Below are 24,657 nucleotides of genomic sequence, written 5' to 3' on the forward strand. Positions count from 1 at the left end.
TTTATTAATATATTATAAGTTCTAATATATTAATATGAAGTCATACGTTTTAAATAGTATTGATCAAGAATTAATGTGGAATTAATTTAGTGATCAAAAGAGACTAATTAAAACTATGGGGACTAATTATGGTAATTAGTTATATTTATATGCGTTGGGCTTATGATCCATGTTGGACCAAGTTTATGTATGGATACATAAAGAGTTGGGCCACATGAACCATGGATCATAAAACCCATGGATATGGGTTTGGGTTATACCCATGACTCTTAGAATTCAACACATATAAATACATATGTTATGACCTAAAACCGCCACCCCCTAGTCAACCCTAGAGTGTGTGTGCATGTTCTTGGAGTTCATGAAGGTTTTAGAGTGCATGGAATTCTCTCTCAAGTTCATCCTTTGTCCTTGATGTGTTGTGACTTCATTTGAGGCTTCCACACTATTGGGGCTAAGTTCTTAAGGACAAATACATCAAGACTTCCAGCCACACAAAAAGGTATGTTACAATATCTAGTATTTTATGTAGTTTGTATGACAATTGCATGCTAGCTATAGGTTCAATACCTTGGAAACCATTTGCATGTATAATTAGTGAAAACATAGGTCCAAGGTATTTAGGGTTGTATGTACACCATAGGATGTTGTATTATACCAAAACCCAACAGAGAGGTGGGGCAGCGAGTGATGGGTAGCACTGAGATAGTGCTAAAGACGACTGAGCAGATACAGCAGGTCAGACAGAGGTTACTGACAGCCCAGAGCCGTCAAAAGAGTTATGTGGATAGGCGGAGATCCGAGCTCGAGTTCCAGGTTGGAGATTTCGTACTCTTGAAGGTATCTCCTTGGAAAGGAGTGATCCGATTCAGGAAGAGGGGCAAACTGGGGCCCCGATACATTGGTCCGTTCAGGGTGACCGCGAGGGTGGGTAAGGTAGCATATCGTCCGGAGCTGCCCGAGGAGTTGAGTCAGATCCATGATACCTTCCACGTATCCCAGTTGAGGAAGTGTATAGCCGATGAGACGGCGGTTGTGCCGCTAGAGGATATTTAGGTGGATGCGAGTCTGAATTACATTGAGAGGCTGATCGCGATCTTGGATCGGAAGATCAAGGTTCTGAGGAACAAGGAGGTGCCTCTAGTTCAGGTCCAGTGGCAACATCGGAGAGGGTCCGAGCTGACTTGGGAGCCGGAGTCGGAGATGCGGGAGCAGCATCCGGAGTTGTTCGCGGCATGAGACTTTGGGGGCGAATTCTGGTTCTAGTGGGGGAGAATTGTAACACCCCGAAATGCAGGTATATCTCTTTAATCCTTCTTCTTTTCCAAGTTGTCAAAATTGGCCCAAAATAGAAAATGGTGATAAGTGTGTACGTTGGGCGTACTTAAGAGTACGCTGCGCGTACCCATGGGCGTGCCTTTGACGCGGACTCAACCCAGTACGCGGGGCGTACCTTAGTTTACGCTAAGCGTACTGGGCCCATACTCAAAACCCTAATTAAGTCATGAGCACTATAAAAGGGATGCTATGGCCTCCATCCCAGCCACCATTTCCAGAGAGTGAAACCCTAAGAGAGCCAAACCTTCGTTCTAAGCTTATGAGTGTGTTTTGGGCTTAAAAGTATCATTGTGTGCTTGTGAAGAAAAAGAGAAGGCCATTGTGGAAGCTAGAGTTGGAGTGCAAGCTTTGGATCTGAGCTCTACAGAGGTTGGAGCACCACTTGGAGGTAAAAAGCTCAAAGCTTTCCTACTCTTTTTGGATTTGTGCTTTATGGACCATTTCTAGGGTTTTTGTCCCAAAGGTGGAGACTTTATGAGTAAATGGTCTCCATAAGCCTAGATCTGCCCCATTTCAGTGTATATTGTGTCATAGATCCATAAAAATCCAATCTTGGACGTGAAGATTAAGTCATGCATGAGATAAGGGCTTAATGAGGAAAGAGGAAAGGTGTTTAGAGTGATTGGTGACCTTTACAGCCATGCAAAGGCTTAAAGGTTTCGACTTTATGGATTAAGAGGTATTAGAATGGCCAGATCTAAAATATGAGCTTATGTCTTAACCATTAAGACCAAAATCATGAGGAGTGTGAAACTGGGACTTACGATGGGCGTAATCCCAGTACGCGCAGCGTAGGGGGTCGAGCTCCCCGATTTTGTGAAGCCTTCGAGTACGCCCAACGTACAGAGCTGGTACGCGCCGCGTACTCCGGAGGGTTGACTTTCGTTGACTTTTAGGGTTTAGTCAAAATTTGGACCTTTGGACCATTTGAGGGGTAAAATGGTCTTTTACCCTTCTGAGAGAATATAGGGAGGGCCTAGTCTAGCCTTTGAGAGCCGTATTAATTATAGATAATTATTTTGTGTGATTAGGCGGAGGCTAGATCAGTATTTCGAGTTCGAGTTATCCGAGTTACCTGAGGTGAGTCTTCTCACTATACATTACCTAGAGTGGTATCTATGTGCAGACCGGTGGGTCTTATGAGTTATGTATATGTTTGAGTTTATGTGCATTGTGATATATGTATGCTATGTGTTATATAGACCGGACCAGAGGGTCCAACTATTTAGACCGGACCGGAGGGTCCAACGACTTACACCGGACCGGAGGGTCCAACGACTTAGACCGGACCGGAGGGTCCAACGAGCTAGACTGGACCGGAGGGTCCAACGAGCTACGGGATTGGAGGGTCCCGCTGAGACACATTGACCAGAAGGTCATACCGAGTTATAGCCTCGAGTGGCTTATGTGCTGTATGTGGTATTTTGGGGAACTCACTAAGCATTTATGCTTACCATGTTATGTGATATGTGTTTCAGGTACCAGCGAGGATCGCGGGAAGGCGCCGGCATGATCTGTACACACTGGCAGGGGATTATGTTTTGAGATTCTGGGATATGTTTTATTGCGATGACATTTGATACATGAGATTTTGAGAATATTATATGAGTTTATTTATGTTTGAAAAATGAAAAATTGTTTTAAAATTTACGCCGTTACATATTATGTACCGTATAACTTTTAAACAATTGTATAGCATATATGAACAACCATATATCATATAAACAGCCACATAGCATATAAACAATCACATTTTGTATACAACCAACCTTTCATTATTTATCCAACCTTTTTGTTATAAATTCAACATTTTATTATATTTTCAACCACTCATAGTCGCCAACTTTATTCAACTGATTATTACATATAATTCAATTCAATCGTTTATTATACGTAATTCCTTTCACGTGATTATTATATACAATTTCAATTCAACTAATTATTGTATATAATCACCTTTAAACCGATTATCTACTTTGGAGTTTCTTAGTGACATGCTACCCAACAACTTAACCATGTTCACTACTCGTGTGCTCAGCCAATTTAGGGCTCTAAGTGGCTCATGACTTCCACCCGAGTTCACCAAACCCAAGACTTCTATTTTTGCTACTCTAACCTGCGAAGTACAAGCAATTCACGGTGTCGCTCAGGATCAGTACAAACGGTACCAATTCTACCAATACACCTATTGATTCCCATGTGATACTTGATCCAACTACACTATAAAGCCAACACCACTCCAGTTCTCATACACCGAGGTGCACACAAACCACGTGTCACACGACCATCTAGAAAGACCGTGCAACTCACAACCCATATGGCTTAATCTCTTTCAACCAATTAGACTTTGAAGGTTATACCCATACCACCATTATACCCCATAAAAATAACCATAGATCAACATAGACATGTCACTCATACAACCTTAACAAGCAATAAAACATGTAATAAAATTCATCAGATTATCAATATATTATAGCATATGACTACCAATTCTTTAAACATCATAATCGTATGCAATTACAACTAACACATAACATGCATAACACCATGTCAATCTAATCTAAGGCATAACCACACACAACAACATATTTTCAGACAATTATCGCATGCATTAACAACTCTAGCATAATCCTAATTTGCATCAATATTCTACTTATGAGATGTAGTTTTTGGTTATGCACTAAAGTTAAGAAATGCTCCCAAAAGCTAGCTTCTTATGTGCATCAAATTCATCAAAGTGAATGCATCATAGTAAATAACTCATAATATGGAAATAGCACAAATAATACGGTAGCATCTCAAATATCATATCATCATCAATCACAATTAATTACAAGGTCATCATAATGTGAATCAAATCACCATTTACGGATTGCACGTTTCAATTACGCACCTTAGTGAGTTAAAACTATGAACTCACCTTTAGCCTTGATGAGACTCTCCTTCTACTCCAAGTATTGAACTTACTTGAATTTCTCAAGGCTTCACCTAAAAACCATAAATAATATACATTTAACAAATGAAGTACATTTTATATATATATTTTTTAATTCCCCACCCGACCCATGTTTAGTGTTTTAAGCATAAAACAAAATTTGTAACTTTGATTGAACTGATTCTGGACTTTCTGAAAACTAGAATCGACTTCCTACAACTATATTCTTGTGGTGATTTCTCTAACTTGGCTCAGAATGGCCTCTACAACCCTTGAAAGACAGATTAATAATTATGTCCAGCTTTGCAAGTTTTCTCCAACATCACTATAAACTTCAAGATTAATGGAAACGACTTAGAAGTATTCCATTTAGCACTCAACTAACCTTGATTGAGGATAATAAGACATACTTTGAGTGTCAATGAAAAGACCAAAGTTTTGGTTAATGGATGATTGAAATTAGGATGTTATTATCACACCAGACACAAAATCTTACACTCACCCATCAAGACTTCATTAAGTTCCAATTCAGGTCACATGTTGAGATAAAACATAGGTAAAATTTTAGACATGGTTTGAGTAACTTTCAAGATTATTAGTTCAGCCCTTGGATTAAGATTTTTGGGAAATAAACAAGAAACAAACCCCAAGAATTACATGGACTTCAAGCTAAATGTTGACATCTTTTAGCTAGCAAGACAACCACTTAAAAAGGCATTAAACAAGGCTTTTGGGGAATGTTTTAAGAACCTTAAGGAAGGTTCAAAGATGGCCTTTTAATGCATAAAAATTACACCCAATAAACCAGATGAATTGAAGTGAAAGAAGACAATATTTTGACATAAAATGCAGACAATTGATTCCATAACTCTAATCAATTCTTAAGCACCATCAACAACATATAAATGAGTGTTCTTAATGAAGTTTTGACATCAAGAACTAGCCTAGAATATGGCTGGAATTCGGCCATATGAGAATCCATAAGAATTGAGATGAATGAGAACAAGATTAGTCAATAAACGGGAAGAAATTCGACTCATAACTTCAACCAAATCACAATCAATTGGACAGAAATCACATGGGAAAGAAAATAAAAAACTTACTAATAGAAAGGACTGCTTATATGACTGAATTGGAACCTCAATTCGGTACTCCTACACTCACTTTGTCGACAGTTTTAGACCTTCATCCCCCTCCTCTCGGTTCGCGCCGCCTCCTCATCACCCCTCTCTCTCTCTCTCTCTCTCTTTTGTCTAAATCTCTAGATTCGATCTCTTTCTATGGAAGACATCGAAGAGGAGACTGCCCTAAGGATTAGTTGTGATCGTTTTCTATTCTTTCAAATCGATGCAACCTTTCCCTCCTTCTTGTTCGACTCCTCCTTGCCTTCAGTAACGATGCATGTAAAGCAGACCACGAACAAGACATGAGTCGCTTTTACTGATTATGTAACGGGCCAAAGAGCAGAAAGAAGTGGACCATCTCATGCATTCTCGTTGATCCAATTTTATGTGAGTTGTTTGCGTTATTCATCATTTGGTCACTCAACATTTGGTCTTGATACCAATCTACCCTAACCATAGATTAGTTAACAATTTAAGTTTGTTTTTATGACATCTCAACCCCTCAATTCTATTTAAACCCTTTTAGGGAATTATTTTAACCATGTACTCCCTTAAATCTATTTGATTAAATTATATTATTCTTAAATATATTGATTAGATATTTTAGGCACTAAGTAATACTGTTTTTATTTAAATTTATTTCGATTTATAATCATAAAACAGGAATCATTTGTGAAAAAAATAATTATTCGAGTAACGGAACCTAACGCCGCTAACGAAGGAAAGATCAAGTTGTTACATATAGGATCGATCATGTATCCTATGACATACACTCGCCCTGATGTGGCTTATGCCTTGAGCATGTTTAGTCGATTTCTAGGTAATGTTGGTAGAACCCATTGGACTGCAATCAAGAATATTCTTAAGTATTTGCGAAGAACAAAAAATATGTTTCTAGCTCTTGGCGGCAGTGATACATTGAGAGTGAGTGGTTATAGTGACGCCAACTTTCAAATAGATCGAGACAACTTTTGTTCTAAATCTGGTTGGGTATTTTTGTTAAATGGTGGAGCGATAACTAGGAAAAGTTCCAAGAAGTCAACGGTAGTTGATTATACTTGTGAATCAGAGTACATCACAGCGAGTGAGGCATCAAAGGAAGCAGCTTGGTTGTAGAATTTCATCAGAGATCTCGGAGTAGTCCCGACCATTCAAGAGCCAACAGAACTCTTCTGTGGTAATGAAGGCGCAGTTGTTTTGACCAAATAACCGAAGGATCATGGGGAGGTCCAAGTCCATCGACAAAAAGTACCATTACATCGGATATAGGGTTGAATACGAACATCTTCTGGTGAAACGAGTATCATTAGAAGACAATCCTGCATATCTTTTTCACAAAGGCTCTGAGCAGGGTCAAGCACAACAAACATGCTAAGAGCATTGGCTTAATAGACGATATTAGTTTTAGTAGTTAGTTGATAGATTGAAACTTTGTAACAAAATAAATGTAATTGATTTTGGTTATTGGACTATAGAGAATTATTTATGAGTATGGGTAGTGCCTTCTTCAATTATTTATTCTTGTGTTTCACTTTGCATGTTTTACCTCCTGGGTAATTGTTAATTATATGAATAATAAATTAATTGGAAATTGAAATAAATGATTAGTAATATATTAATTGGAAATATTGATAATTAATTAAGAATTAATCAGAATTAATTTGGAATTAGTTTGGGGTTAATTAGAATAAATTAAAGGTACAAGGGGTAAGTTGTAATTGTTCAATAGTTGAATAAAGAAGAGGTTCCAAAACCTTCCTGTAGGGAATGGTTTTGAGGAGACGCATTAGGGTTTCTGGAAGCCTCCATTTGGATAATAAGGAACTACATAATTAGCTAATTTGAAATATTATTATTATATATTAAAATTAGGGCTTCTAGGGTTTCATATCAGCTATAAATAGGACCAGTTGGGCACCTTATTTTCATGCACTCCTTATACCAAAAAGATAGCCAAAATTTGACTCCTCTCTCCTCTCTCCTCTCTTGTCTTCTAGTTGCTATGTTTTAGGTGTAAACCATTAGATACACTAAGCTTTTGGTGCTAGCTTTCTGAAGAACAAAAGAAAGGATCAAGAGATTTATTTGCTATAATAAATCTAATGTATGTAAACCCTAATCCTTGTATTTTAGATTTTACTAGGGTTTCCATTGGGTTCTTGATATTCGTAGTATGTTGATATTAGTTGTGAAGACATAGATCTTTTTTAGTTTGCATGTGCCCTTACATATTAAGTGATTTTCCGCATTCACTTGTAATTTTTATAACCTATAAAACACATCAGTGGTATCTGAGCATTGGCCTCACAATTACTTGTGAACGAGGTGAATTGATCAAGCTAGGGTTTATCGAAAATAAAACCTTGCCTCTTACAATTTTTTATTTTAGCTAGGGTTTTCAATAACCCTAGCCTCCTTGCCTATTTTCGAAAATGCCTAGGGTTTCCTTAGGGTTTCTAGTTTCCTTATTTGTTATTTTAAATGCCTTAAAATCTGAACAATTAAAAAATGGTAACCCTAACCCTAATTTTGAAAATTAGCAGGATTAGGATTAAATTTGAATTATTTAATTAAAGGATTAATGAATATACTTATTTAATTCCTAAATGATTTAATTAACTTAATTAATCTTTTAATTAAAGGATAAACATTGAATCATAATTGGTTTAAAATTAATTAATTAAATGTTTAATTCAGATAATTAATTTTTAAACCTTGTGTTTTAAAAGGTTTTAAAATACACCATATATATATATATATATATATATATATATATATATATATATATATATATATATATATATATATATATAGAGAGAGAGAGAGAGAGATAGGTTCAGGTGTTTTAACTAAGTATTGTGTTATTGTATGCATCAATGTGGACCAATCAAAATTAAATAAAAAATTAAATAATAAAATAAATAAATAAGGGTAAGTTAGTCATTTGTTTAATAACTTCCAAAAATAATCCCTATAATCATGGTATCTCTCCAGTTTAAATCTCGCTCCCCTCTTTATCTAAAAACCGATTCTGAAAACCCTAAATTGAACAAACCCCTCGTTCCACCGATTCCACCGTATAGAAACATCGACCCACAAAATTTACCAGATGACACCACCATATTCCTGTTTTTCCGGTTGCTGAGCACCACCATCATCTTCATTGCCGATAACCACACCATCATCTTCATAGCATACGAACACCATGACTACCCACTTCCTTCCTCATAGCCATCGTTGCCGACGATACCACAGCTACCCTCTTCGATCAAAACAAAAGGGAATGACGAACGAGGAAGTGAAGAATCCGACCAGAGACCAATATTGATATCAATTCGAAAGTCAAAGGACCGGTTAGGGTTTATCTTTTCGTTTTATCGGCAAGGGAGCGTCAAAGCCAAATCGAAAATTGGCTCCTGGTACTTTTCTTTTTTCAAATTATCAATGTTACATATAATTGATCTCGTTGATGAAACTTTCCGTAGTTGAAATTGACTCGTAATTGATTTGGATCTGCAATTGATTTCGAATGATAATTCAAAACTCACATAAACCACTGATGACAAACCCAATTTTCCAATCCAGCTTTATCAGGTATAATCACACACATAAAACATTCGACAAAATGCATCAATGGTTCGGTGGAGGCAGGGAAGAAGAACCGAAATCAGATGGGTGTTTGGATTGAGGCTGTGAAATCAATGGGCAAGCAGAAGAAGAAACAAAGGGTTGTTGTTGGCTGGATAATCACAGGTTTCTTTATTATTCTTTCTTATTTTGATTGATTTACTGTAAATCGATGAAGTTTAATCGATAGGTTTAGATGAGTTTTTGGGTTTGATTGGTTGAACACAAATCATGGTTGTTTTGGTTGCTTATTTGACAGATGAATGCTTCAGCTGAATTGAAAGTTGTTTTCATGCACACCAAGTGCTCGCTAAAATGCTTCAACTGAATGATATTTCTTCGTTTATAGCATTCTATCAGAAAAGAATGTTTTTTATGATAATCATGAACATATTCTGTTAGAATTCCCCGAATTAATATAATTATTGGTAAATGAATTCCAATTCTATCAGAATAGAATCACGAATTCCAATTATGTTGGAATGGAGTATGGATATTTTCTCACTAATTTATTCATTGTATTTGTTTCTACAGAAGCTGATGCTTGAAGAACGGACCACAAAATTTGAACGACGCCTCTTAGCAACATTATTCTTTTAGAATGTATTAGTGTTTTTATTAGATTTTGATGTTCTTTTTTTAGATTTGAAAGTTTTTTTAGTTTTATTCTTTAAAAATAAATGTAATTCTTAGCAATTGTTACATGTATTCTATAAGAATTAATGTAATTTTTGTTTTAATTCTTCAATTGATGGTTCGAGAATCTTGTTATTCTACAAAAAATTTTGTTATTTTTGAACATACTCAAACATATTCTGTCAGAATGTCCGAACTAAAAACCTTATAATTTGTAAAATCAGATTTTTAAAATTAATAGAATCTTTGATCCCTTAAAATATGCAAATTTCCTTTATTAAATCTATGTTAACTGACTAAAATACCATTCTGGTTAAATTAGATGGTATTTTTCAATTATATTTAATTAAATAATATGTATTAATCACTTTCTTAAAATAAGTAAAATGATTGGCCCACATTTATGCATACAATAACACAATAATTACTTTGAATAGAATAACCTAGGCCCATATATATATATATATATATATATATATATATATATACACACACACACATACACACACAGAGACATTTAATACTCTATGTATAAGAAAATTTAATAGAATCTCTAGTACGCCTCATTCACAAAGTCATGCTATAAGGGGGTATAAGAAACGACCTATAAAATGACCCTTTAGGGTGTCCTTTTCACCCACCACTCCCTTGTGTGGTGGAGGGTTGTTATCCGAACGGATTTGATAGGAAATAATCTCATTAAAAGTATAATGCTATAAAGTACTATAACCTTCTTTAAAATCTCACTCTAGTTTTTTTTTGAAAGAGTAAAATCTCACTCTAGTTAATTTAGGGAAAATGTGAAATGTATGCTAATCCTTGAAAACACACATCATTATTTTTAAGTTTGTTAGTGGAGCGTGTCTGGCTAACCGACACACTTATTTGGGACTATAAAGTTGAGATGATGGAACAACTTGAAAATTATCATTATTGATGGAGCGTGTGTGGTTTACCGACACATCAATTTGAGATGATAAGTGACATCGGGGTTTCCAAGTGGGTGTGCATGGTTATTCACATCTTATTTGTGATCCTCAGTATCCCAATCACAAATTGAAGAGCATAATTAAACATGCCATAGATATGATTCAATGACTCTCAAATAATCTATAAATTTCATATTAGATTGAAATTGGTGAATCATTTTACCTAACTTAATAAATTTGCAATTAGATTACAACATCCCTCTTCTTAATTATGAATTGTATTTTGGATCCTATCCTTGAATATTAAATTATTTTAAAGTATTAAGGATTTATATCAACTAACTAAAACTATCTCTCTTATTATAGATGTCTGGAAACGGTGATGCTCCTACTACTCAAACCTCCACTCAAAACTCCAACTTCACTATCTTGTAGATTATGTCAAAAGAAAAGATGGCAGGTCCAAACTACATGGATTGGATGCAAATCTAAAGACGAATCTTTGCTATGAGAACAAAGAGTATGTTCTCGAGAAACTTGTTGAAATCGATGAGTCGAGTGCCACTACTGAACAACTTGTTGCTTAACAAACATTCTGACGATGCTACTAAGGTCGCTTGCATAATGGTTGTAACCATGGAACCTGATCTACAAAAGTTCTATGAGGACTACTGGCCATACGAAATGTGCTTAGAACTTGCTGAAAAGTTTCACAAGAAAGCAAGAGAAGAAAGGTATGAAGTCGTCAAGTCCCTAATGACGTGTAAGTTGAAGGAAGGAGAATTTGTTTGCGCTCATGTGCAAAGAATGCTGAGATACATGGAGCGGTTGGAGAAACTCAATGTGTCTTTTAACAAGGGGTTGAGCATTGACATGGTCCTTAACTCTTTTCCTCCCAATTATTATCAATTCATTTTGATATATCATTTGAACAACATAAAGAATACATTGATCCAACTCCATAACCTATTGCAAATTGTTGAGTCTGGAATGAAGAAAAATCATGTCCCTTATGTGACAAGTATATCTGTCCTGACCATTGGTCATAGCAGGGGAAAGAAGAGGAATGCCACCTCCCAACCAAACTGGAAGGGTAAGGTCCATGCTAAATCTTCTAGCAGTGGGTCGAAGGGGAAACCCAACTTTAATGTTCCTACTGTTAGTGATCCAAAGGAGGTTAGTTGTTTTCACTGTAGCAAAAAGGGGCATTGGAGAAGAAATTGCCTGAAATATCTGCAAGTGTTGAAAGAGGGGAAGTTCAATCCATCTGGCTCCTCGTCAGGTATATACACTATCCAAATAAATAACACACAACTTTCTCATTCTTGGTTCCTTGATACAGGATGTGGTTTTCACATTTGTTCTAATATGTAGGCTAAAAGAAAGTAAGGAAGTGGAGGATGGAAGGTTGAACCTGATCATGGGGAATATGTTCACATCACCTGTTACCAATATCGAGACTTATAGACTTGTTCTTGATAGTGGTGTTAGGGTTGATATGTTTAATTGTTGTTATTCATCTGATATGGTTAAAAACATTATTTCATTTTACGCATTGTTTAGACAAGGATATCGATATCCATTTGATGATGACAATGGTTTGATTTTGGTCTATAAAAATGGTTGTTTTGTATTCAAATATTTTCCTTGTAATGGTGTGTATGAAACTATTATGTATGTTAATAACTTAAGGAATAGTGTATTCCATATTGATTACTCTGATGGTGTAGACAAACCATGCTTGTGGAATTGTCGTCCTGGGCATATTAACAAGAAACACATCTCCCAAATCCAAAAGGATGGAGTGTTGGAATCATTTTACTTAAGTACAGGCAATGAATGTGAATATAGTTTATTGGGAAAGATGACGAAATCACCTTTCACTGGAACATGTGAAAGAGGTGAAGGATATTTAGACCTTATCCATACAGATGTATGTAGGTCCTTCTGGTCTTCCACAAGGGATGCTAACTGATACAATGTGACATTTATGGATGGTTATAGCATATATAGGTATATCTACTTAATCAAACGTAAATCGGAAACTTTTGAAAGGTTCAAAGAGTTTAAGAACAAGGTTAAGAATCAATTGGGCAGGAAGATAAAGATGCTCGAATCTGATAGAGGTGGAGAATATCTTAGTATCAAGTTCCACGAATCTAAAGGAATATGGAATTGTTTCGCAATTGATTCCTCCCAGAACACCACAACTTAATGGTGTAGCTGAGAGGCACAATTGAATCTTACTTGATATGGTTCGTTCCATGATGATTCATGCTTCTCTTCCTATTTCTTTATAGGGGTAACCTTAGAGATAGTCGCTCGTATCCTAAATCTTGTTCCTAAATAGAAGGTTGCCAAAACACCTCATGAGATGTGGACAGGTAAAGTTCCCTCCCTTGTACATATCAAGGTCTAGGGCTGTGAGGTTCTCGTAAGATGAGAAACTCTCGAAAAAGTTGAACCAAGATCCGAGAAGTGTATTTTCATTGGCTACCCACAAAATTCCTTTGGATACTTGTTCCATAGACCTAGTGAGAACATGGTCTTCATAGCTCAAAGAGGAGTCTTTCGCGAGAGAGCGCTCATATTCAAAGAGGATAGTGGGACAACCATTTATCTAGAAGAAATTCCAGAGTCATCCAATGAAGGAACCTCATATGACACTAGCTCTCAACCAGAGGATGAGACTCCCGTCGAGCCCATTGTCACTTCATTACCTCTTCTTCGATTCAGTAGATTTAGCATGCCACATGAGTTGTATGGTTTTTATATAACTACAAATAGGGATACATTTATCAGTGATAACACATTGGTAAATTTGAATGATCTGGCTAACTACAAGGAAGCGATGGTAGGCCATGAGGCCGCAAAATGGTAAGAGGCTATGGAAAGTGAGATCCAATACATGTTTGATAACCAAGTATTGAACTTAGTTGATCATGTACATATTCAAAAGATAGTAGGTTGCAAGTGGATCTTCAAGAAAAAGACCAACATGGATGGAAAGGTGCACACGTTCAAAGCTCGAATGGTTGCGAAGGGATTTACTCAAACCCAAGGGGTTGACTATGATGAGACCTTCACACCAGTGGTTAAGATCAAATAAATCAAGATAATTTTTGCCATTGCTTCCTTTCATAATTATGAGGTATGGCAAATGCATGTTAAAACCGCCTTCTTAAATAGGAAGTTTAATTGAGGACGTCTATATGAGTCAACCATAAGGTTTTGTACATACCAAATTTCCCGATAGAGTGTGTAAGCTTGAGAAATCCATTTATGGATTGAAAGCATCTCGAAGCTAGAATCTTCCCCTCAACGAGAAAGTCAAAGAGTTTGGATTCTCTAGGAGTTGGGATGAGTCATGTGTGTATGTCAAAGCTAGTGGGAGTATAGTAACTTTCCTTGTGTTGCATGTTGATGACATACTTGTTGAGCATCAGCGCTACCGGTTAATCTAAACCCAATTGGTGTTAGAAAGGGCGCACCCTTACCCATATAGTGCATTCAGCCCTCCAGGACCATGCATTCGATTGCGGCACTCCAGTCTATCGTGCGAGGACTTGGTCGATGCCATTTCTGACCCCCAAACCCCCATCCCCCTCATAAATTGCTCCCTGAGAGAATCAAACCCTTGTCGCTGGCTCTGATACCACTTGTTGAGCATCAACACTACCGGTTGATCTAAAACCAATTGGTGTTAGAAAGGGTGCAACCTTACCCATATAGCGCATTCAGCCCTCTAGGACCAAGCATTCGATTGCGGCACTCCAAGCCATTACGCAAGGACTTGGTTGATGCCATTTCTGACCCCCAACAGTAATCCTAATAGGAAACAACATTCCAACCTTCAAAGAAGTAAAATCTTGACTTGGGAAGCGTTTTGCTATGAAGGATGTAGGGGAAACAGCTTATATTCTCGGGATAAGAATTTTCAGGAATAGAAAGAAACTTCTTATTGGTCTTAGCCATAGTACATACTTGGATAAAATGTTGAAATGATGCAGTATGGAGAACTCCAAGAAAGGGGATTTGCCCATTCATTGTAATGTTAAATTGAGTAAGACTCAATTTCCCAGTACAGATGAAGTGATAGTTGACCTGAGTCGAGTCCTATATGCTTCGGCTATAGGACCGATCATATATGCTATGACATGTACTCACCCTGATGCGGCTTATGCCTTGAGTATGGTCAGTCGATTTCAGGGAAATCCTGGTAGAGCCCATTGGACTGCAGTTATGAATATTATTAAGTATTTGCGAAGAACAAAAGATATGTTTCTAGTTCTTGGAGGAAATGATACATTGAGGGTTAGTGGTTATAGTAACGACATCTTTCAAATAGATCAAGACAACTTTTGTTCTCAATCTGACTGGTTATTCTTGTTAAATGGTGGGGTGGTGGCTTGCAAAAGTTCCAAGCAGTCAGCGGTGGTTGATTCTACTTGTAAATCAAAGTACATCGCAACGAGTGAGGCATCAAAAGAAGTGGCTTGGTTGTAGAATTTCATCGGAGATCTTGGAGTAGTCCCAACCATTCAAGAGACAACAGAACTCTTTTGAGATAATGAAGGTGCAGTTTCTTTGATCAAAGAACTGAAGGATCATGGAAGGTCCAAGCACATCGACATAAAGTACCATTACATCAAATATAGGGCTAAAGACAGACATATCCTGGTGAAGTGAGTATCAATAGAATACAATCATGTAGATCCTTTCACAAAGGTTATGAGCAGGGTCAATCACAACCAACATGCTAGGAGCATTGGCTTAAGAGACGATATTAGTTTTATTAGTTAGTTGATAGATTGAAACTTTGTAACAAAATAAATGTAATTAATTTTGGTGATTGAATAATAGAGAATTATTTATGAGTATGGGTACTGTCTTCTTTAATTATTTATTATTGTGTTTCACTTTGCATGTTTTACTTCTTGAGTAATTTTTAATTATATAAATAATAAATTAATTGGAAATTGAAATAAATGATTTATTAATATACTATATAAGTAATATATTAGTTGGAAATATTGATAATTAATTAGAATTGATTTGGAATTAGTTCGGGGTTAATTAGAATTAATTACAGGTACAAGGGGTAAGCTGTAATTGTTCAATAGTTGAACAAAGAACAAGTTCCAAAACCTTCCTAGAGGGGAGGGTTTTGAGGAGACCCATTAGGGTTTCTGGAAGCCTCCATTTGGATAATAAGGAACTAGATAATTGCCTAATTTTAAATATTATTATTATATGTTCAAATTAGGGTTTCTAGGGTTTTCTATCTACTATAAACGGGACCCCTTGGGTAGCTTATTTTCGTCCACTCCTTATACCAAAAGGATAGCTGAAATTTGTCTCCTGTCTCCTCTGTCCTCTCTTGTCTTCAAGTTGCTAGGTTTTGGGTGTAAACCATTAGAGGCACTAAGCTTTTGGTGCTAGCTTTCTTAAGAACAAAAGAAAGGATTAAGAGATTTATTTGCTATAATAAATCTATGGTATGTAAACCCTAATCCTTGTATTGTAGATTTTACTAGGGTTTCCATAGGGTTCTTGATATTCATAGTATGTTGTTATTATTTGTGAAGACATAAATCTTTTATAGGTTGCATGCGCCCTTAAGTGTTAAGTAATTTTCCGCATTCATATGTAACTAATCTGGATGCTAATACGATAAATTCGTTCAACATCGCCATAATCCTAATACTATTTATTTAACTAATTTTGATTGTATTATTTTCTTTTCCCCGTAAATATGCATAAAAAGACAAATGTAGCCTAATGTTCTAAAGTTTTTCCAACAAATAACCAAAAAATTAAGAAATGAGGCAATATCGCCACTGGAATTGATAGACCTTCATGGCATATGATCTAGGATTTCGTCATTTTGATTGTAATTTTTGTGCTAGACCTGCAACTTAATCAAAAATATATAAAAAAATTCTTTGCCTCATCTGGAATTTTCTATCCTTTGACACATCTACAATTTCTTTAATTTTCATCTATGATTTCTTCTCCCCAAATGGGACTCTACAAGTGTCTATAGCATAAGTGTAACATCCTGTTTCGAGATAATCTTAACTTGAAGGCTCGGGTGGTAATTGATATGGTAAAGGTATCAGGTCTCAAAGGATCGAGTTTGGAGCTTAAGGAATAAGGTTCTTGGGCTTCATATTAAGACTTTAGGCTTAGAGTGATATTAGGCTTAAATCAGATTTTGGGTTCGCTGGCCCAGGCATACCACGACGTGGTATGTTGTCTAATGAATAATGCATTTTAATTGGTGACCACGACGTAGCTAGAGGATGGCCACGACGTGGTGAATGCTGCAACCCAAACCCATGAAATTTAGGGTTTCTTCTATATTTGGATTAGGTTATCTTTTTCAGCATCCAACCTTCCAACACGAAACCCTAGCCACCATGCACGATTGAGAGCATGTTCTTTGGATTTTGGTAAAGCTTAAGGAAGAAGGGACCCCATTTTGGTGCAAGGAAGAAAAGAGCTAGCTTGGATCCATCATCGTCTTTAGATTTACGAGTTATTTTAGGTATAAAGTTCATACCTTGACCTTTGTTCTTATAGATTCAAGTTTGAGTTCATTTTTCATGATTTTGGTCCCTTTCATGGATGCTCTTGGAGTTTGAGGATCTCCAGAGCTTGCTATGACACTCTAATGGTCATTATGTTTCTAATGAGTGAGAAAAGGAGTCATGTTTAGAGTTACCTTGAGTCCATGTACAAGGACTTGACCTTTGGAGGACTTAATGGACTTAGGGTTGTAGATCTTGCTTTGTGGTGATGTCCTAACGGATAAAGTTGGAAACTTTATCCATTAAGTCATTGAGAAGAATCATATATAAAGTTTTGAGCCTTGATCTAAAAGTATTAAGTGCCTAATGAAGAAAATGGATTCTGTCCAAAAACCACAATGTGACCAAGAGCTTGCCACAATGTGGCGGCCTGCTACAATTCAACCATTTTGTCATGACTTGGCAACGACGTGACCAAGAGCTTGCGACGGTGTAGTGGTTGTTGAACTGTTGACCGTTGACTTTTAACTAGTTTGACCTTGGGTCAAACTTGAAGGAATTGGGTTGTTGAATGAGGTTTGAACTTTATTCAGTGTTAGCCAGTTCACAGGTCTGATTGGTACGAGGAGTTGAGAGTGTTTTTGTGCTTCTTCGGGTCTTCGATTCAGGTGAGTCTCCTCACTATAATATGTATTGCAGTGTATATCCTTGCATTATAGGATATAAGGGAGTAACCGTATGTTGGTTAGAGTATATTTAGGATTGGTAATCACTATCATAAATATCATAGGAGTTGTATGTATTCATATAAGATAGCCTGAGAAATCTTGATATAGACTTTATTGTATGTTCCTTGTTTGGTTGTGGCTCTAAAGTAGGCTTATCTATTCGACCGTCTATCTTACACTGATTACATATAACTATGCATTTATTTGGTGAACTGCCAACTATAACATGGTGTGTGGTAGTGGTTCCTTGTGTGATGTGAATATGCTAGATAGGTAGACTAGGCTAGATAGTTGCATGTGTTGTGTGATTATGTGTTCGTTTGTTTATATCCTAACATGTATTAGTGGGGAGTTCATGCGGTCCTGCTGTGTGCGGTAAGCCAAGATACTCAGGCGGGCTAGCTTATGTTGAATGTCAGGGGCGGACCAGCTTCATGTTGTTGGCGTGGGAGGCGGACCAGTCGTGGACTGAAGGCCGATGTGTGTATGCTTGTATGTATATTGTGGTGTATGGTATTTTGGGGAAGTCACTAAGCTTTGGTTTATAGTTGTGGATTAAATGTTTTCCAGGTACTTCCGATGGTCGTAGGAAGGCGAAAGCATAACTATATACACTCATCAACACCATTGATGTTCCGCATTTATTATGATACTTTGATTTTTATATAATTGTATTTTGAACAAATGAGTTTTCTTCACTTGGGTTTTATGAAAATGTTGTTTTATCTCAATTATTAATTGAAAATTTTATTGTAAAAATGAAAAGTTACAATAAAATTATGTATTAAACATTTATATAATCTCATTTTTGTAAAGATAATGATAATTTTTTCAAACCTTAAGTGATATAGGCTCATGTGCTTGACTTATGACAAAATCACGTTACATAAAATAATTTACAGCCCATTAAGTGACACCTATGATTTTAAAGACTATTTGGATATTTTAAATTTTGACTTATTTTTGAGAAATAATTATATAATCAAGTTAATTTGTCCTTTTAACACCTTATCTATAGCCCTATTATTTAAAAATGTCATTTACTTATTTCCAATCATTTTAAATATTTAACTATAGGTCAATATTTTTATTAAATAATATATTAAACTAAAAGCTTGTATTTTTGGTACATAGCACGCTTTTAATATAATTTACTAGATCACCTTATTATTTAACATGGAATTGTGTTCTTTTTGTGAATTATTGACCAATATGATAAAGATTTCATTGGAAAGCCATATAAAGATATTTTATTCAAAATTACTTAAAGAAACATGAATATATTTGACAGATAATCAGAGCTTATCTTTTATATTAATTTCATTTTTTTAATATATGTGTTTCATACACAGTTTTTAGAAGCTTTTAACATTTAAAAAAACTCTTAAAAAAAGTTTTGCTTGATATTAATAGCTTTGACTTTTTTTTAAACAAAAAACTTATAATTCAAAGAATATTTCAAATAACTTTTAACAAAAAAAAACTATTATATATTATAACAATTTTAAAAGATTACTCTTAAAAATATATTTATATATTTAGTTTTTAAACAATTTTCTTTTTGTAAAATTTTACATACTTTAAAAGTTTATAACTATTTTTATCGAACGCTTATATAAAAATAAAACTCAGCTTCTAGCTACCAACAAAACAACTAACATCTAACACCATATTCCAACTAGTTTTGACAAACATGTTTTACATCTTAAGGTTTTACAACTGTTTCCTTCATAAACGTGTTATGTTATATCCAACATATTTAGTAAACATTAAAAATTATGATATACATTTGTTTATTTTTTTTATTTGTGAAAACTGATTATTAATCGACATAAATTCCAAAAATGTTCCAAATAGAACATGCAATTGCATTAAGCTTCCTTTCCAACTAACAAACATTTGATATCTGATGAGTTGAGCTACAAGATGTTCAATCTACCATTCTAAACTTTGTTGTCATTACGAGATCATTTACCATCCGGGTAAAGCGTATGTGGTAGCGGATAGTTTGAGCCGCAAGTCGGCTGGGTCTTCGGCTAGGGAGATGTGTATGAGGATATCCATTGATTCTCTGCTTCTGGGATTGATCAAAGAGGCTCAGGTAGAGGGAGTCCAGAAGGAGAACTGGAAACAAGAACAGATCAGGGGTGAGATAGACAGATTTGTCACAGATATTCAAGGGTTATTGACCCGGTGTGGACGGGTCTGGGTTCTAGTTTATAGGGGGTTAGGCAGATTGTGTTAGAGGAGGCTCATAAGTCTCGCTTTTCTATACACCCAGGAGCCACCAAGATGTATCGGGATTTGAGATTGAGTTATTGGTGGCCGTGTATGAAGAGGGAGACAGTCTGGTATATCGAGAGGTGCTTGACCGGCAGGATGGTCAAGACCGAGAATCAGAGGCCGCATGGCAAGCTGCAACTCTGGAGGTTACCATGTGGAAATGGGAGCAGATCAGTATGGATTTTATAACTTTCCTGCCGCGTTGGTATGCTGGAGCGCTAATGTGACAAATGAGAAATATGTGACTGAGATTGAATATCAATATCTCTATTTTTTTCGAAATTTAAAGGGAACCTCTCTCTCTCTCTCTCTCTATATATATATATATATATATATATATATATATATATATATATATATATATATATATATATATATATATATATATATATATTGTAATAAAATTAAAGTTTAAGGTTAAAGTAGAGAGGCGGCAAAATGGAAATATTGAATTCATGAACTACATGGTAATCATTGCATGATTTTCACTTTCAGTGATTTCACGTGATATTTTTGTATGTTTTTCACGTTTCAAACGAAAATGATATGAAGAAATATAATAACTATACTTTTTGTTTGGTTAAAAAAAAGTGTACTTTTTTTTAATCGGGCGTTATTATTAAAGTTTAGTAGTTTACTGTTGACATACTTATACATATATGATTATAAAAATTATATTATTTATGTTGCATTGATGTTATACCTAGTATAAACCATATGAATGCAATCAATGCATTGATAAATATTAAAAAGGAAACCGAATAATATTCAATTGTTATTTTACTCTAAAGTTATCATTCTTATTATTATTATTATTATTATTTTATTTATTTATTTTTATTTTTTTGTGGTAAGCTGAAAGTGGTCATTATTATATTATTCTCGAATATGATGTTATCAATCTACCGATATCTTATGTAATAACATGACTATCGTATATATATGATTTTAGTTTTGGTACATGGATAATGACTTAAAATGGTAACATATTTTTCGATTTGTATATATTTGGTTATTGAGTTTTTTTTTTCGTTTACATTTACCACTTCAACTTGTTAAACTGTACACATTTAGTCATTATGACCGGCTACTCCATGTTAGCCAGTAAAAATGACTTAATAGGGTAATATATTTATCATTTTGTACACATTTAGTCCTTAATATTTTTATACACATTTAGTCTTTAATATTTTTTTTGTTACAAAATAATTCATATTTGTTTTTTTTACTTATTCAGTACTTATGAATGATTTCTTTAGGTTTTTCTCATGACATCTTACGTATGACAATCATTAATGAGATGTTTCGGGCTTTTGGTGCTTATGTCCATCGCGATCTTGACTACTTGATTGCTTAGGTCATGTGTTCTGAACGTCATAACTTCTTCATACGATCTCGAATTTTAACGATATCCATGCATTCGTATTTTAATCTACTACAACTTTTTTTAGATCGCTCTTGTTAAAAAGTAATATATTTTTACTTACTATCTCACATCTGATTACTTATGGTTACACATTCCTTGGATTGTTGGTTATGTATCCTTATGTATAGGATGTTGTTGAGTTGTAGTGATATGGTAGATTTATGTATCCTTATATGATAGGATGCAACCATAGTAGTATGTTGGTTAGAGTACCAGTAGCTTGGTGTTATCGTCTAGTGGAGTGTCATAGGGGCTGTATGTAGTCATGTAGGATAGCCTAAGAAGTTTTGATCTAGGCTTTCTTGCATGTTCCTTGTTTGGTTGTGGCTTTAGAGTAGGTTCATCTATTCGGGTGGCTATCTCACCTCTGGTTACGTATGATTACGCATTTTATAGAGGTTAGTTGGTAGCGGAGCAGTATGCTATGAGAGGACTACTAGGAGATAGTGAGATGTATGATTGATAATTATTTGTATTTTGTGCCTACTGTTGGGTTATAGGTACTATAACACTCATATGGTGCACATACAACCCTAAAGCTTTGGATCTAAGTTTTCTCTAGTTATACATGCAATTTTCATTATCCAAAGCATGAAACCTAACTAGCATACAATCGGAGATATTTGAAACATAAAACAAGTTAGATGATTACCTCTTTGTTGTAGCTTGTAGAACTTGGCCTTTCAAGAGCTTAGCACCCCAAGTGTGATGCCTCAAACAAGTCACAAACACCAAGAGCAAATGGAGGATCATGAGAGAGAGGTTATGGAGCCACCAAAATTGTCTATAGTCTTCATAGGATACTAGTGTCCACGATTTTGGAGCTAAGGGGTTACATATATAGTGTATGATTCCAAGAGTCACTTGTAAACCCTAATCCACTTACATAGGCTTTTGATCCAATAAATCATTTTCATAGACTCCATATAAACTTAGTCCACTACTAATCAATCATGGATCATTAGCCCAAACTATATGTATCATTGATTTACATAATCATCCCCTGTTAATTTAATTAGTCTCTTTTGATCACTAAATTAATTCCAAATTAATTCTTGATCAGTACCAATTAAATAATATGATTTCTCAATTAATATATTATTCATAAAATATATTAATAAATCACAAATAACCTCTTTCTCAAATATCCATCCTATCAAATTGCTTTGGTGAAGGCAACTCGAAATGGACCATGCTACTCTCGGGTCAAGTACATACCAATTATAGTTATGAGCTTAGACACCTAATCCAACAGTCTCCCACTTGGATAAGTCTAATAACTATAACTGCCAATGTAACTTCAAAAACCGACTAGCAATCGTAGCTCTCAAAAGCCATTGTTGAACTCTGACGTGCCCATTAGATAAGGAATCATATATTCCTCCATTCTACAAGATATCGTATGAACTGAGACATGGATTATAATTATTCTATCTGTTCATGTGTTGTTTCCCGATTTCCGATTTATGATGACTCACTAATTTAACAAATCAAATCAGTCCAGGCTTGGCCAAGTGCTTAGGGTGTCATCACTAAATCATCGAGGGGCCTACAAATATCGCTTTTATCCCTCTTAGGGTAAAAGCAACAGATAAACTTCGACTCATATGCTTGCTCTATTTACTCATCAAATCACACACAACAATACATGTTATAACACCAAGTTACTGGTGCGTTTTCATATCATCAATGTGCAACCGACTTGTAAACTACAACTATATGTCTCCGTTTGAAGAATATAAGATATTATCGTCTCACAATCACTCATGATAAAATCCATGAAGTGATTCATGTGAGCGTGGGTTTAATCCAATACTCAAATCTTATTACAGGAGTACTCATAAATACTGTAGCAAACTTGTGCTATGTCTAAACGCTTAGACAATCTACAGTCGGATTCATGACAGTCTTACCTTATTACTTACTTCCAAAGTATGATTGACTATGGATATTTGAATAACCTAGTTATTCGGGAAGTACAACAAGCGAAGTGAAACACAAGAATAATCGAATCCAATATGGTCTCAACACTTTTGAATATAAATAAAACATTTATTATTTAATCACCATATTGATTTCACATTATTCATTGTATAATGTTTCGACTAATCAACTAAATATATGAATTAAAACAATAGTTATCTCATGCTCCAAGCATGCACACTATGTTTACCTATGGTCCTTTCTTTGTGAAATAGATCAATTGTAAACATTTCCAATGACACTCATTTCACAATTCCAAATCCTTATCGTAAGTGTAAGAAAACAAAATTCTTGCCACTATTAGAATATGTTAGATTCTAAACTACCATGCAATGATCCTTTTGTAATGTCAATGCACCAAAGTCACAGAGATTTGGACAATGATATTACAAAGTACTCTACTGGAGATTGTTACAAGACAATTCCACAGATACAAAGTCTCACATTCAAAGTACATTCCTTTGAACATCCTTCCTGCATGAAAATTTCTAACTTACACATAGATTCTTAATATCCAACTCCCATTATGGAAACATTTCCATATTTTCCATGTGACAATCCTATCTATTCATAATCATGTCAATCTGGTCCATCCATTACTATACTTCCAACTGTCCATAAACAACCAATCTTTGGTCATATACGGTTCTGGTCCATTTTCCTTCTTAATGCCCTAGGCATTTGGAAAATTCAGAACACACAAATATTATAGCATATGCAATCGATCCTATACCCGAAGCATATGGGACACGATTCACAATGTCTTACATAAAGACATGATACTTGACCAATCCTTTGCTATAATATTTTCATATACATAATTTCCTTATGTTGAATCATTTCATCATAACATTCATATATGTTCATGACTAAATTCTATTAAAATCTCAATCTAAGCTTTTAGATTTGAAATGAAGTATGAGTTCCTCTCCCTTAATTATAGCAAAACAATTTTTTCAAACTTTGCAAACTTTTGTTTTCTATAAATTAGCATTGCTAACTCGCAATACTTAACGTAATAATTGTGCTCCCACTAGCATAATAATTGCATTCTTACAAGCATAACACTTATGCTCCCACTAGCTTTGACATGTACTCAGAAAACAGTTGGA

This window comes from Lactuca virosa, chromosome 1, assembly GCF_052849685.1.
Source record: "Lactuca virosa cultivar CGN04683 chromosome 1, Lactuca_virosa_CGN04683_v6, whole genome shotgun sequence".
In the NCBI taxonomy this organism is placed as follows: domain Eukaryota; kingdom Viridiplantae; phylum Streptophyta; class Magnoliopsida; order Asterales; family Asteraceae; genus Lactuca; species Lactuca virosa.